This window comes from Pongo abelii, chromosome 2, assembly GCF_028885655.2.
Source record: "Pongo abelii isolate AG06213 chromosome 2, NHGRI_mPonAbe1-v2.0_pri, whole genome shotgun sequence".
Taxonomy (NCBI): Eukaryota; Metazoa; Chordata; class Mammalia; order Primates; family Hominidae; genus Pongo; species Pongo abelii.
This window is the reverse complement of record NC_085928.1, coordinates 143,859,814-143,874,710: the sequence shown is the minus strand read 5'-3', so window position 1 is coordinate 143,874,710 and position 14,897 is coordinate 143,859,814.

Below are 14,897 nucleotides of genomic sequence, written 5' to 3'. Positions count from 1 at the left end.
TGGGTCCACCCATTCACATTGGGCCAGACCCCAACAGGGGTCTAAGAAATCCAGCCAGGACCGCTCTGGCTGCCCAGAGATGGTCAGAACCAGGGACACTGATGACCACTCACTTCTATCCACACAGGCCTGAGGCTTATCTGAGGAATTCAAGGAGACAGCAGTTTCCAAAAGAGTTGCCCTTGAAAAACGTAGGCCTAAGAAAGTTATTCTATTGTGTAAGTGAGAAGGGAGAGTTTGGGTTGGCCCACTGATCCTCCTTCTCCACACCACCGTGCTCAGAGTGAGGCTGGACATTGAGATTCTGACACCACAGCTACCTAGGGGAAAATCTGATTTGTGAGAGGAATGGCCAAGAGCAGCTCCCCTTCAGAAACTGGACCAGAGCCAGATCTGACTCTTTGGCCTAAGTCAGAATCAAATAGCTGCCTGTGACTTCTGCCAAACACTGGCTTGACTTGATGCCTCTCACGCCCAAGAAAAAAGGGATGTGAACTTTCCATCCAGCTCACGTCCTCCAGCTCTTCACAGTGTCCTACCTTGGAACGCAGGGTACTCTGCTTCTTTGCAAACAGCAGAGAAGGTTGCAATAAAGATCTTTCCTAGCCAACAAAAATGGGAAGCTTTTGTTACCATCTAGATATAGGAAACACTCACAGAGCAAAAGGGAAATGACCCCAAATGGAAGCACGGAGATGTAGGAAGGAATAGAAAGCAATAAAAAGGGTCAATAGATGAGAAATTCCAAATGATTTACTCTTTACAATATGTAAAACAACAGTAATAATATTTTGTGAGCTTTAAAATATATATAGAACTAGGCTGGGCGCTGTGGCTCCCACCTGTTATCCCAGCACTTTGGGAGGCCAAGGCTGGTGGATCACTTGAGGTCAGGATTTCAAGGCCAGCCTGGCCAACATAGCGAAACTGCATCTCCACTAAAAATACAAAAATTAGCCAGGCATGGTGGTGCACTTGTAATCCCAGCTACTTGGGAGGCTGAGGCAGAAGAATCGCTTGAACCTGGGAGGCAGAGGTTGCAGTAAGCCAAGATCATACCACTGCACTCCAGCCTGGGTAACAGAGAGCAAAACTCAGTCTCAAAATAAAATAAAATATATATGGAATTAAAATACATGACAAGAACAGAAAAGATGGGAGGAGAGTGAGTTAAAGTGTTCTTGAGTCTTTACATTGCCCTGGAATTGGCAAAAGTATTAATTTATATTAGACTTTTTGTTGTTGAGACAGGCTCTCTCTCTGTTGCCCTGGCTGGAGTGAAGTGGTGCAATCACGGCTCGCTGCAGCCTCCACGTCCAGAGCTCAAGCAATCCTCCCAATTAGTCTCCTGAGTAACTGGGACTATAGGCATGCACCACCACACCCAGATCATTTTTTTTTTATTTTTTGTAGAGACAAGGTCTCCCTGTATTGCCCAAGCTGGTCTCAAACTCCTGGGCTCAAGCAGTCTTCCCTCTGTGGCCACTCAAAGTGCTGGAATTATAGGCTAAGACTTTAATAAGTCAAGGCTACATGTTGTAATCTCTAGAGTGACCATGGAAAAAATAGGGAAACTATAACTAATAATCTAAATGGGTTGGAATAATAAAAATACTTCATCCACAAGAAAGTAAGAAAGAAAGAAAACAAAATATGTAAAATCAATAAAAGACAAACAGTAAGATAGCAGATTTGAACCCTAATATATTAATAATTCACTAAATATAAATGGGCTAAATGTCCCAATTAAAATCAAAGATTGTCAGACTGGATCTTTTTTAAAGGAAACTAACTCAGGACACCCTTTTTCCTGCTCCGCTTAACCTTAGCCCTCTTACTGCTTGAAGGCTGACTTGATAGCTGGAAGTGCAGTGGTTATCTTACAACTATCAGGCTAAGTCTAGATGCTGTGGGCAAAGAAAGGAGGAATAGAAAGACAAAAAGAGCCTGGGACACTAAAGATGCTGTGGAGCTGCCACACCAGTCCCAGTACCCACCTGCAGGCTTCATGCATTATGGAAGAAAAATGAATCCCTGACTTAAGTTTAAGCCACTGTTAGTGTGGTATCCAATATTCATGGCCAAACATGATTCCTACTATACAAGGCTTAGGACATTACATCGCAAAACCTACTGATTGTTTGATACTAACCTTACCCCATTTAAATCCACCGGGTTACGTTCCACCTACAACTGATAATAATCACAGTGTGACCACACTGCAAGAGATGAGACCACTGGACCAATCAGACCACAAAAGAGTTTAGCAGACTGGGACCAGCCACACGCATATCCTGTGAGTGCCCACTTCTCAGACTCAGAGGGATATTGCTAGGGTACTTTATAAGAACCTTAAATGAGTTAGGGGGAAAAAGTGGCTTCCTGTAGGCAGCCACCAATCAAAAAGTTATATGGATCATCCCATGACAAAAACGTCCAAGAGTTAATTTCACTCCTTCAGCAAATTTTTATAGAGCACTCGCTATGTGTCAAACATTGTTCTAGCCACTGGGGACACAGACACAAACAAAACAGGCAAAACTACCTGACTTTGTGCTGTTTACATTACAGTGGGGAAGACAAACAATAAAACAATAAATAAGTGAGATAAATAATATGTAGAATGGTAGTAAGTCAGTGGAGGAAAAAAAATGGGGAAAAAAGGACAGGGACTAGAGTATGTTATAATTTAAATAAGGTGATCAGGGAAGGTTGTGCTAAAGGATGATGTTGATAAAAGACCCAAGGGAGTGAATAATAGACAAAGACAGGGACAGAAAGCTTCAATCTTCTCATCCCAAAGCAAGAGGAGAGATTCCCAGAGAACATGACTCATCCTCATGAACAGCTTTGGCAGAGGGTGCTCCTGGCTCAGAACTGCCCTTGAGTCTTAGTGAGGGAAACCTGGCACATGGGAGGTCCCACTGCAGTGGAGAGAGGTGAGAATTTAAAGAACTGCTCCATGAGAAGCTAATTATTGAGCACGTGCTGGACACCATTAGATATACAACAACTTTATCTATGAGCTAAGTTCTATTACAATGCTTATTTTGCACAAGATGAGAGTGAGGCTCATCTTTTTGTTCTGGGTGGCAAAGCCAGTTAGAGAGGAGAGAAGTTTTCCTGAGTTGTTCTCAGCACCTTACAATCCCCCACCCTAGCCCCATCCCACCATCTCTAAGTGACTGCTTATCAGCCTAACATGCAGGCAATAGTAGGAATAGAAGAGAGTACCTTCAGCTCAGAAGTAAAAAGAAAGGACCCTAGGAAGAGTTGGTTCCTCTTGGGAGCCCTGGGCTGAGCATTCCTCCTCTTCTGACTATGCCATTGAGAGGGGCTGTGTGGGCCCGGGGGTGGGTGGCAGCCGCAAGTGTGGGGGAAAATGAGCTGGCCAGGTCTCCAGTACGAAAGGCTTTGCAGTTGCAGACACCAAGGGCTCTCTCCCCTTCCCCCATCCCATTCTACCCCTCCAACTCACTCTCCATCCCAGGACCTTCCTTCCTTAGCCATCGTTCCTCACGGAAATGAGGCGGCGAGGAAGACGCTGTCTTGGCACCACCTCCCAAGGGAGCAGGTCTGGAATGTGCTGGGGACATTAGATCTCCCAGGGAACACCAGCTGGAGTCTGACTGCTCAGCCACTCCAGTCTGCTGGCTATAAGCAGGACAGCCACCAGTACGGGGTGGAGACTGGACCCCAGCATGTGTCAGGACATGAAGACATACGACTAGGGCTGATCCTGGGTTTCAGATGCTCCCCAGGGCTCCAATCCCCTGAATGGCGGGAAGGGAGGGAGAGCAAACGAATTCCCCAGTAAGTGTGCAGGGAAGAGACTGTGTTCTCTCTCTCTTTCTCTTTCCCCATTAATCATGTGCTTTTTTAGTGCCTGGTACCAGGATAGTATTTACATATGTTATGTTGTTTCATTTTCATAACAGCCCTGTGAGGGAAAATCCATCTCATAAAGGAGGGGCTGAGGCACAGAGAAGTGAGTGATCACATGCTCGAGATGACACACCACCAGGGTTGACTGAGGCAATGACCCTGGCTCTTAACTACTGTGGCAGAGTCTTTCTCTCTCGCCTCTCCCTCCATTTGCCCCTTCCTGATCTGTTATTCTTCCCTCCATCTTTTTCCTTTCTTCCCTTTATTCTCTTCCCGCCTCCCTTTCTTCTTTGTATTCATGATCCAATAAATATTTATGTCAATGTTACATGCCTGGCACTGTGCCTGGCACTGGGAATAAAGCAAAGTCCCTCCTGATCAAGGTGACATTCAGTTGAGGGTAGATTGACCATAAAGAAACAATCCCACACATAAATAATTAGTTGCTGATGAAATGACTTGTTTCTATGCAGAGAACAGGAAGAGTGGTGTGCCAGAGAGTGCCCGAGGCTGGGGGTGTTTTAAGCTGGGTGGTCATGGGGGCCTCTCTGAGGAGGCAATGTGTGAGATCAGACATGAAGGAAAAGAAGGCACCAGCCACGAGAAGATGTGGAGCCAGAGTTCTAAGGGTGGGAACAGCAGTTGCAAAAACCCTGGAGTGGGCAGGATCTTGGCAGGGTTGGGGTCCAAAAGGCCAGTGTGGCTGGAGCCCAGTGACCAGGCAAGAGAGCTGTAGGAGAGGTGCAGAAAAGGGTGGATTCTGGATGTGATTCCAAGATCCTTGGGAAGTTTTTAGGAAGAGGAGCAGTATAATCTAAGTCATGTTTCTGAAAGAGCACTCCAGCTACAATGCAAAGAACAGGCTGAAGTGTGGCAATAGTGGAAGCAGGGAAATGAGTGAGGACACTATTGTAGTGGCCAGGAGGGAGCAAATGGCGGTTTGGACCAGGGTGGGGACATTAAGGGTGGAGAAAAATGAGTATTTACTGACAGCTACTAAGTGCCGGCTGCCAAGAGATGAGAAAGGCCCAACCCCCTGTCTTTGCAAGGCATCTAGTAAGAAGTTGTTCAAGGAAACAAGATCACTGAAGTCCTGTCCTGGGTGTGAAGATAGAGGTCTGCAAGGGCACAGGGGACCCAGTCGGGAAGGATCAGCTCCATTTCAAGAGGGAAGGGAGATTATGGAGAGAGCTTAGTCTCTTCTGAGCCTCCAACTACTGCAGATGCAGATGACATTCCTGCAGCTAGCTTCAGGGCCATGCTGGTGGATCGTACCCACAAGACCAGTGGGGTCCTACAGAATGAAAGTTAGTGTGTGCCAAGGGCTCCAACATTTCCTAAGTCAACCTGAAAGCTGGCATTGAAGCTATTGCGGAACTCAGCAAATGGAATTACTCCCAATAGGCAGCTGGCTTTTCCAAAAGTTCAGTAGACTTCCTTCTAGTGATCACCAAGCTGAGACTTTAAGGATACACTGAGCTTCCCAGGCAAAGAAAGTGGTGACTCAGGGCATTCCCAAAAGATGCATGTTCAAAGAGGAGAAAGGACTGGGGCTTCAAGTCAACAGCCAGCAGCCCCAACTTGCTAGCAATGTGAGTGAGCCACCTAGGAAGTGGGTCCTCTAACCTCAGTTAATACTTCAGATAACTGCAGCTCCAACCAACACCTCAACTGCAACCCCCTGAAAGACCCCACGTCAGAACCCCTACCAGCCAAGCCACTCTCAAATTCCTGATCCAGAGAGTCTGTGAGCTATAATAACTATTTGTTGCTGTTTTAGCCACTAAGTTTTTGGATAGTTTGTTACACAGCAGTAGACAACTAATATAGAAAGAAGGTGAGTGTTGAAGTAGTATAGAAGAGAAGTTAGAGAGGAAACCAAACCAAGAACAAGTTGCTAAGGGTATCCTTACCGCATTTGGAGGCTGTATGCCCAGGGGTCTCTGCTCTGTCTGTGGTCCCTGATGAGTCCAGTGGCGCATTCTTTCCACCCACAGCCACATCCCCATATGGCTGCTTCTTATGGCTGCTTACACACATAAGGACACTTCTAAAACTAGCTTATTAACACACAGAGCCTACTATACGCCAGCTCTAAGCTAAGGGCTCTCACACATAAGTTTTTGTTAAATTCTCACTACAAAACTTGGAGGTGAACATTATCATCTCCAGTGCCCAGGACAATATCTAGCACAGAGTAAATATATGTATTAGCACGTAGTAAGACCACTAATAAACAGACCCCAAAATTTCAGGGCCTTAAAGAAAAGAAATGTATTCCTTTTTCACCAAAATCCTAGGGGAGAGTTGCCTGTAATGTGAAAAAACAGTTAATATAATCTTGGCCACTGTATCAATCAGGGTTCTCTGGAGAAAGAAAACCAATAAAATGGGGAGAGAGAGAGATTTTAAGGAATTGGCTCAAGTACTCGTCAGGATTGACTGGTCTGAAATCTGTAGGGCAGGCTGGCAATTATATGTATGTATACATACACATATATATTTCATTTATTTATATATACATAATACTATATATAAAGAGTAAAAAATTATATATATTTATTATAAAGAGTAAACAATTATATATATTTATATATATAAAGAGTAAAAAATATAGTGGGGGAAGAGAATAAAAATACAACTTCAAGGAGAAAAAGAACTAACTAGAATTTCTGATTCTTATTTAAAAAGAACTCCTTCATGTATTGTTTTTCTAAAGCATATGGATGGGTATTAAACTGGGATGATATTCAGATTCCCTATGATACATTTAAAAGAGCAATTGAACAGCCTTATTTTTAAATGATTTTACTAAATATTATATCATTTGCAATGATTTAAACTTCTGAAATAAAATTATTAGTTATTCCAGTGACTTTCCAGCTTAAAATTTAGAGGCAAATATTCCTTAAGAGGATATCAACTATCAATATTTTCAAATTGTTGATAAGCTGTTACCTCATAATTTCTGCCAATTTATAATTTAATATTACACCACACACTCAAATTGTCAACCTTTCACAGCACAGTACCAAAGTTATCAGGAAAACTGGACTACCATGACCAAAGATGTTATCGAGCGCACACTATTCTGACAGGGAGCGCCACCATCAAGGAGCGGTTTTCTTTAACAATTCTACTTATAAACAACATGGGAATAAAGTAATTTAAAATGTTTAAAAAGTATTAAATGCACTACTGTTTCTGCAAATTGCATTTTGGATGCTTTGTATTATAGGGTATAAACAACCCATCCCCAACTATGAAATGTTAAGCTGACAACCAAGACAGTCAAAGCCCTCTGTAATCAATATGCCACTATTATCTGGCCATACCAAAAAATAAACAATCAGCAAATTACCTTAAAAAAAAAAAAAAGCATTTACACTTAGAAGTTGAATGAGAAGGGATTCCCTCCTTCTTAAAAATGTTTCTGAAGCTGCTAAAAAACTTGCATTTATAAACAATAGTTGATAAAAATATTCCTCTGGATTGTAGAAGAAGAGGGACGGAGACCACTGCTAGGACAGGGAAGATAATATCAATCAGAGTCAGCTTCTTTCTCCAGGCTTCATCAGAGCCCGGACTCTCCCCATTTTTTCAGTTCTTCATTTTCTGCAGGTAAAGCTTCTTTGGCTTCCTGGTTAGCCACCTCATCCTGTTTTCCCTTCTGTTTGCTCTTTTTTGTCTGAAGATTTATCCTTTCCTGCTGCCTTTTTGGGCTTCCTTTCCACTTTAGGGTTAGCTGACAACCTTGCAGGTCTTCTCTTGGGCTCTTCCTTCACCACCCTTTGGCTAAGCTGAGCTGACCTTCCTCTTGGGTGTCTTGGTGGCGGAAAGGGTGCATGCCAGGTGCCTGCAGCGAGCGGTGCCAGAAGCCTTGGTGACGCTGTGCTGCCTGGCTGCTGCAGCTCCTCTGGCTGCCTGAGCTGCTGGGACCCCTAAGCAACATTTTAAATTCTTATTTTACACATGAGGAAAACAAGGCTTAGAGAAGCTAAGTCGCAGTCACTTGTCCGAGGTCACCCAGAGAGTAAGTGGCCCATCTCCAACCCAAAGGAAAAGGCAAGCCACAGACTGGGAGAAAATACTTGCAAAACATACATCTGATAAAGAGCTTACACCCAGAATATAGAAAGAACTCTCACAATTCACTAAACACAAAACAAACAACTCAATTTTTTTAAAATGGCTAAAACATTTAGACAGATACTTTTTTGGTTTTTGGGTTCTTTTGAGACAAAGTCATACTCTGTCCTCTAGGTTGGAGTGTAGTAGCACGATCTTGGCTCACTGCAACCTTCACCTCCCAGGTTCAAGCGATTCTCCTGCCTCAGCCTCCTGAGACTACAGATGCACCACACCACACCCTGCAAATTTTTGTATTTTTTTTAGTAGGGACAGGGTTTCACCATGTTGGCCAGGCTAGTCTTGAACTCCTGACCTCAAGTGATCCGTCCATCTTGGTCTCCCAAAGTGCCGGGATTACAGGTGTGAGCCACCGCACCTGGCCTGGACAGATACTTTATAAAAGAAGATGTGTGAGTGGCCAATAACCACATGAAAAGATGTTCAGTATCGCTAGTTATCAGACAGTTGCAAACTAAAACCATAATGAAACACCATTACTTACCCACTAGAATGGGTAAAATTTAAAAGGCTGACAATACCAAGTGTTGACAGATGGGGAGCAACTGAAACTCTCACACATTATTGATGGGAATGTATAACAGCACAGCACTTTGGAAAACCGTGTGGTATCTTACAAAGCTAAGCATACACTTTCCACGTACCCAGCAATTCTATTCCAAACTATTCACAAAAATAAATGAAAATATAGTCTGGGCTGGGCACGGTAGCTCATGCCTGTAATCCCAGCACTTTGGAAGGCCAAGGTGGGCGGATTAGTTGAGGTCAGGAGTTCAAGACCCGCCTGGCCAACATGGTGAAACCCTGTCTCTACTAAAAATACAAAAATTAGCTAGGCGTGGTGGCATGCACATGTAGTCCTAGGTACTCGGGAGGCTGAGGCAGGAGAATCACTTGAACCTGGGAGGTGGGGCTGGAGGTCGAGGGAGGAGCTTGCCTGCAAGCATAACAAGGAAACTTTTAAATAGATGGAGAAGCCGGGCGCGGTGGCTTACGCCTGTAATCCCAGCACCTTGGGAGGTGGAGGCAGGTGGATCACTTGAGGTCAGGAGTTCAAGACCAGCCTGGCCAACATGGTGAAACCCCATCTCTATTAAAAATACAAAAAAATCAGCTGGGCATGGTGATGTGCACCTGTAATCCCAGCTACTTGAGAGGCCGAGGCAAGAGAATTGCTTGAACTCGGGAGATGGAGCTTGTTGCAGTGAGCTGAGATCACGCCACCACACTCCAGCCTGGGTGACAGAGTGAGACCCTGTCTCAAAAAATAAAAATAAAAATAAATAAATAAATAGATGGAAATGATCTAAGTCTTGATTATGGTTGTGGTTATACAATTGCATATAATTACCAAAATTTCTCAAACTATACACCCAAATGGTTGAATTTTATTATATCCTTTTATATTGTTATATCTTACTAAAAATGCAGGTACACCACCATCCAAAAATATTAATAATTGCGGCCGGGCGTGGTGGCTCATGCCTGTAATCCCAGCACTTTGGGAAGCCGAGGCTGATAGATCACAAGGTCAGGAGTTTGAGACCAGCCTGACCAACACGGTGAAACCCCATCTCTACTAAAAATACAAAAATTAGCTCGGTGTGGTGGCACATGCCTGTAGTCCCAGATACTCAGGAGGCTGAGGCAGGAGAATTACTTGAACCCAGGAGGCAAAGGTTGCAGTGAGCTGAGATCGCGCCACTGCACTCCAGCCTGGGCGACAGAGCGAGACTCAGTCTTGAAAAGAAAAAAAAAATACTAATAATTGCTCTGACTCCATGGTCCCTGCCTTTCCCATCTTCCTGTGCTCTCATCCCTGCGTAGCCTACGTATCTCTGGTACTTCCCTCTGACTCCTAAGAAAAAACTCTCTGAGCCTCTCCAAGGCCAACCCCTTTGTACAAGTGCTGGATTCCATTTCTCCTCCTGCACGAGTCACTTTGGATTTGTGCTGGGGTGAGCAAGATGGGTCTTGCCAAAAAGGTCTGAGAAAGCAAGCTGGGGAACCAGGAAACACCAGACCCCCAACAGAGTTTAGCCAATGACTATCTTAACTAAGACTGCACTATTCATGGTCTTCAATGCTGGAGCCATCTTATTCTCCACTAGGATGTTAGGCTCCATACTCCAATTTGTCCCTTGCCTGATATCCTTTAAGATCAGTCTAATTTCTTTCAGCCTGTCTTCACTTACGTGGGGGCCTTAAACAAAATATGTGGTTTCTTTCCTGCAGGAATTTTCAGGCTCTTCATAGAAATCGATGCCATTGTGAATCTCTAAGGAAGAACACTGATTATGGAATCTCCCTGGCATTTTAAACCAGTGCCCACACAACACACCGTGAGGGCTTCTGCACAAAATAAGCAGACATTATCATATCTCCCAAGAGACACTCCAGCCGCAACTCTGCCAGGTCAAAGAACATAACTTTCCCAAAGGGGCTGAAGGGCAGCTGTGCCCTCAGGAGGCAGCAAAAGTTGGGCCTGGAGGAGGCAGAGCTCTCTCCCACCGCCTTCTCCTATGAATACAAAGAGGAAAGGTTACCTGTTTAGACCCAAAGGCAGCTCTGGGTCAGCCTTTTCCTGGATAAGCATCCCCCTGGGATCCTAGGATTAGCCCTGGGCCTCTGCAACCCAGGACCTCAAGTATTTCTTTGGAAGATCTTGGCTTTGGCCCTGGAGTGCTGGAGCACAGAGTCCTCACACCATCCAGAGTACTGCCTTCACAGAAGCATCCACACCCCTGGGTTTATCCTTGGCGGATGTATGGGAGCCCAGCCCACAGCATGGAAAGCAAGCCCTGAAGTGGCAGAACCAGATGAACAACCCTGAGCCTGCCAGCTTCCTGGCCCAAGTGCCCATACCAGCCCTGACAAGGCCTGGAATGAGCCAACTCAGTGGGAAAAAGGAAGAGGAAGCTAAACGGAGGAGTGAATACCTTCACCCTGGCTCCGCCCCAAACCCTGCCTGCTGGATGGCAAGAGATGAAAGAAAAAGCCAAACCCTTCAGCGAAAGAAGGCAGGAGAGGAGAAGCAGGAGAGGGATGTCAAAAAAATTCTAGAAAGGGGAAAACAGAAAAATGAGATTCTTTCCTTTCTCCCTGTTGAGCGTTTGGGGAAGAATCTCCAACAAGCTTAGGAGGCACCAGACACCTCTATGAAGTGGGCCAGGGTGAGATCCAAAACAGGACTGTGGGTAAGAACCTGAAGAAGGGGAAGGGGAGCACTCTCCAAGATCCTCTCCCTCACTTCATAAAGGGAAGATCAACCCCCTTACCCCATATCCCTCTTCACTGCCAAATTGTAGAGTTATCATCTGGAGAGCCTAAAGGCAGGGATGGCAGTGGTGGGGTCCTGGTCATGCTTATTCCTTCCAACCCCCTTCATCGCCCCCTCCTCATTCTGCTCTCCCAATGCTGCTGGCTGCCAGCCTCCAGGCAGGAGGCTCAGAGGATCCTTCACTGGAAATCTTGCTGGCCCAAGGGAAATGACCTACATATTCTGCTACTTTGGGGTCCCCAATATTAGGGCCAGAATCCTATCCCACCCTTTTTCTGTGAAACCCTCCAAGAATCCAGCTCTGCTCCCACACAGGGCTTCCATTAGCTGTTAACTGCCTCACTCTTAAATAGGATCAGACAGCCAAGAATCAAAGTCATTTGAGAGAAGCCTTAACTACGAAAAACAGAAACCAAAACAAACAAACAGAAAAAAATGAACTTTAAGGAAACAGAGAAAATGTGAAGATCGGAATAAGAAAACAATTTTCATTATAATTACTACCCCTAAATGGATAAGAGAAGATAATTAATTCATGAAACAAGAAGATGATGTTACAAAGAGGAACCCTGGACAAGAAACAGCTGTTGAAAATTAAAAATGACAGCAAAAATATAGAAGGGTTAAAATTAAAAAGGGAAGAAATTTCCCAGAAAGGAAAAGATAATAGGAAAAAAATTAAAAGTTGGAGAATCATTTGGGGAGTTCTAACATTCAAATACTTGAAGTTCCAAAAGAGAGAACAGATAAATTGGAGAAAACTAACAACTAAATCATCTGAGAAAATTTCCCAGAGCTTAGGGACATGAGATGCCAGATTGAAGGGCTCACCAAAGACTCAGAATAAAAGACAAAAACATATCAAGCACATTACTGGGAAACTTCAGAACATCAGGCATGCAGAGAAAATCCTGTAAGCTTCCAGAGAAAGAGAAAACAATTTATATCCAGAGATCATCAGTCAGAAGTATGTTATTTTTCTCAATAGCAACACCAAAAGCAAGAAGACAATGAAGCAACTCTTTCAAAATACAGAGGGAGAATTCTTTCTCACCTAGAGTTTTATACCCAGGCAACTATCAACAGTGTATGAGTGGTTTTTTAAAAATTTGCCTCTTGCAGATCCATTCTCACAAAGTGACTAGACAAGTAAACCCAGAAAGAGGAAGAAAAAGAACCCAGGAAATGAGGGACCACACAAAAGAGAATTGAGAGGAAGGGCCACAGTGAAGATGGAGGGCGATCTCAAGATGAAAGCTGTTTGGTAGGACCAAAGAGTGTATCATCCCAATTCTCCAGGTGGGATGACCAGAGATAGACCTGATACAACACCACTGAGTCTACAGTCATTTAGGGAAACTTAGAGTTATGTGTGTCCATTTTGGCACAACTTAATGCTAAATATGTAGAACACCAAGCAGATGAAAAATGAGGCAAAGTTTAAGTTCAATCAAAACAAAAGTTGTATAAGAAAGAAAATTTAATCACAGCACAGTATATGTTCTTAACAATATTTACATAGTCACAATAATGTAAACATTATTGGATAGTAATTTAACCAAAAATGCCATGTAGCCGTGTCAAGAGGATGAAGGAAAGAAGTGTGTGTGGTGTACAATCCTAATCTTTCATAGTAGGAATGAGGTAGATAACACCTAAAGCAGAAGCATAATGACAGAAGAAAAATAAGAATATTATATAGAAATTCAAGGGTAAACATGGAACATCTTAAAAAGTTTAGGCCAGGCATGGTGGCTCACACCTGTAATCCCAGCTCTTTGGTAGGTCGAGGTGGGCAGGTCACCTGAGGTCAGGAGTTCGAGACCAGCCTGGCCAACATGGCAAAAGCCCATCTCTACTAAAAATACAAAAATTAGCCGGGCGTGGTGGTAGGCACCTGTAATCCCAGCTACTCGGGAGGCTGAGGCAGGATAATAGCTTGAACCAGGGAGGCGGAGGTTGCAGTGAGCTGAGATCACACCATTGGACTCTAACCTGGGTGACAGAGCAAGACTCCATCTCCAAAAAAAAGTAATAAAAGTAAAATTTAAAAAATGTTTAAAGCGATTGTCTCTTTGGAATGGAATTTGGTGGGGGGAAGAGTAAAATAAGGGACTGCTTTCTTACGTTGTAGAACTATTTGACTTTTTTCCCCTTTTTCTTTCGAGGTATACTTAATATATAATAAACCCATCTATTTAAAATGCACAGTTTGATAAGTTTTGTCATAAGTACACCACAGTCAAGAGAGTAAATATATCCAGCACCCTCCGCTCAAGTTTCCATGTGCCTTTGTAGTCCTCCTTCCCTCCAGGATTACTCCTAGGGAGGGACATATGGATGGCTGCAGATCAATGGCCACCCAAGAATGGTTCAACAGTTCCTGCCACTGTTTTAGTGAACCAGGGGGTCTGTGCTTCTAGTGCAGGTTCTCCAGATGCCAGCCTGGGGAAGACATCTCACTGTTCAACTTGGCCTTCAGCACTCAGCTTGAGAAATATCTCTTCCAGGAAGCCCGTCATGACTGCCTCCCTGTGCCCATGCTCCCTTCCTTCAAGGTGTAACTCTCCACTTTGTAGTGTACTTGCTTCTTTTTCCCTTGCACCCAGTGGCCTGAGAGCCCTGCAAGAATGGAAGCCCCCTTTGACTCATAGGGGCTGGCTCAGAGCAGGTGCGCAGGGAATGTTTGTTGATTGAAGGTATGAAATACATGACAGAATAGATATGTGGAAGGGTGAATGGGTGAGTGAATGCAAGGTGTTTTTCCACGCCAATGACACGAGGCTGTTTATGTTAAAGATGGTATCTCTTTAAAGACCATGTGAAAGCCCAGCAGAGGCTGAAATGGGAGGAAAGCACAGAAACACAACTGGAGCCATGAGTCCATTCTTGGAGAGGTCTGAGAGACACCTGTCCCAGGATGAAATCCTGTCCCAAACATCTCTTCCCCTCCCACACCCCTCACCCCCAACCTCAGACCCAAGACCCACCTAGGGAGCCCTGGGCTGAGCTGACCCCAGCAACTGGAGATGTGACTCACTAGGGGGCACTCTTCCATCACACTGGCCCTGCCCCAGCAGGCACAAACCCTGCCCTAGGCCCTTTCCCGCAAACTCAGGGGCCTCTTCACATTCCCTGCTGCCTCTTGCCAAGAGCAGAGGATCTTTCCAGGCAGCAATGGCACATCCACCAAATCAGTATTCACTCAGTATAAGGTAGCTTTGCAGAAAAGGCAGGTGTCTGGGGTTACATTGGTATTTCAAAATGGTCTTCCTTTATTCACCGGCCAGAATGTGCCCATTCTTAGATCCCCACCCCACTCTTTCCCAGTCTGATGGCTACCCACGCAAAAATAAACTCAAGTGCGCGCTCCTACAGTTCATCTATGTATTCACCAATATCCAGACACGTCTTCCATGCAGGACTGGAAATTGTGAAGGCTCTGGGCAGTTACACACCCTAGAAAAAGGGGAGGAAATGGGAGCATTGTTCAGAGCTCCCTGCCTATTGTGTAACCTCACCATTCACAGGAATCCTCTTAGCCCTGGGCCGGCAGGGGCACCAGAAAGAAGCAAAGGGCCAC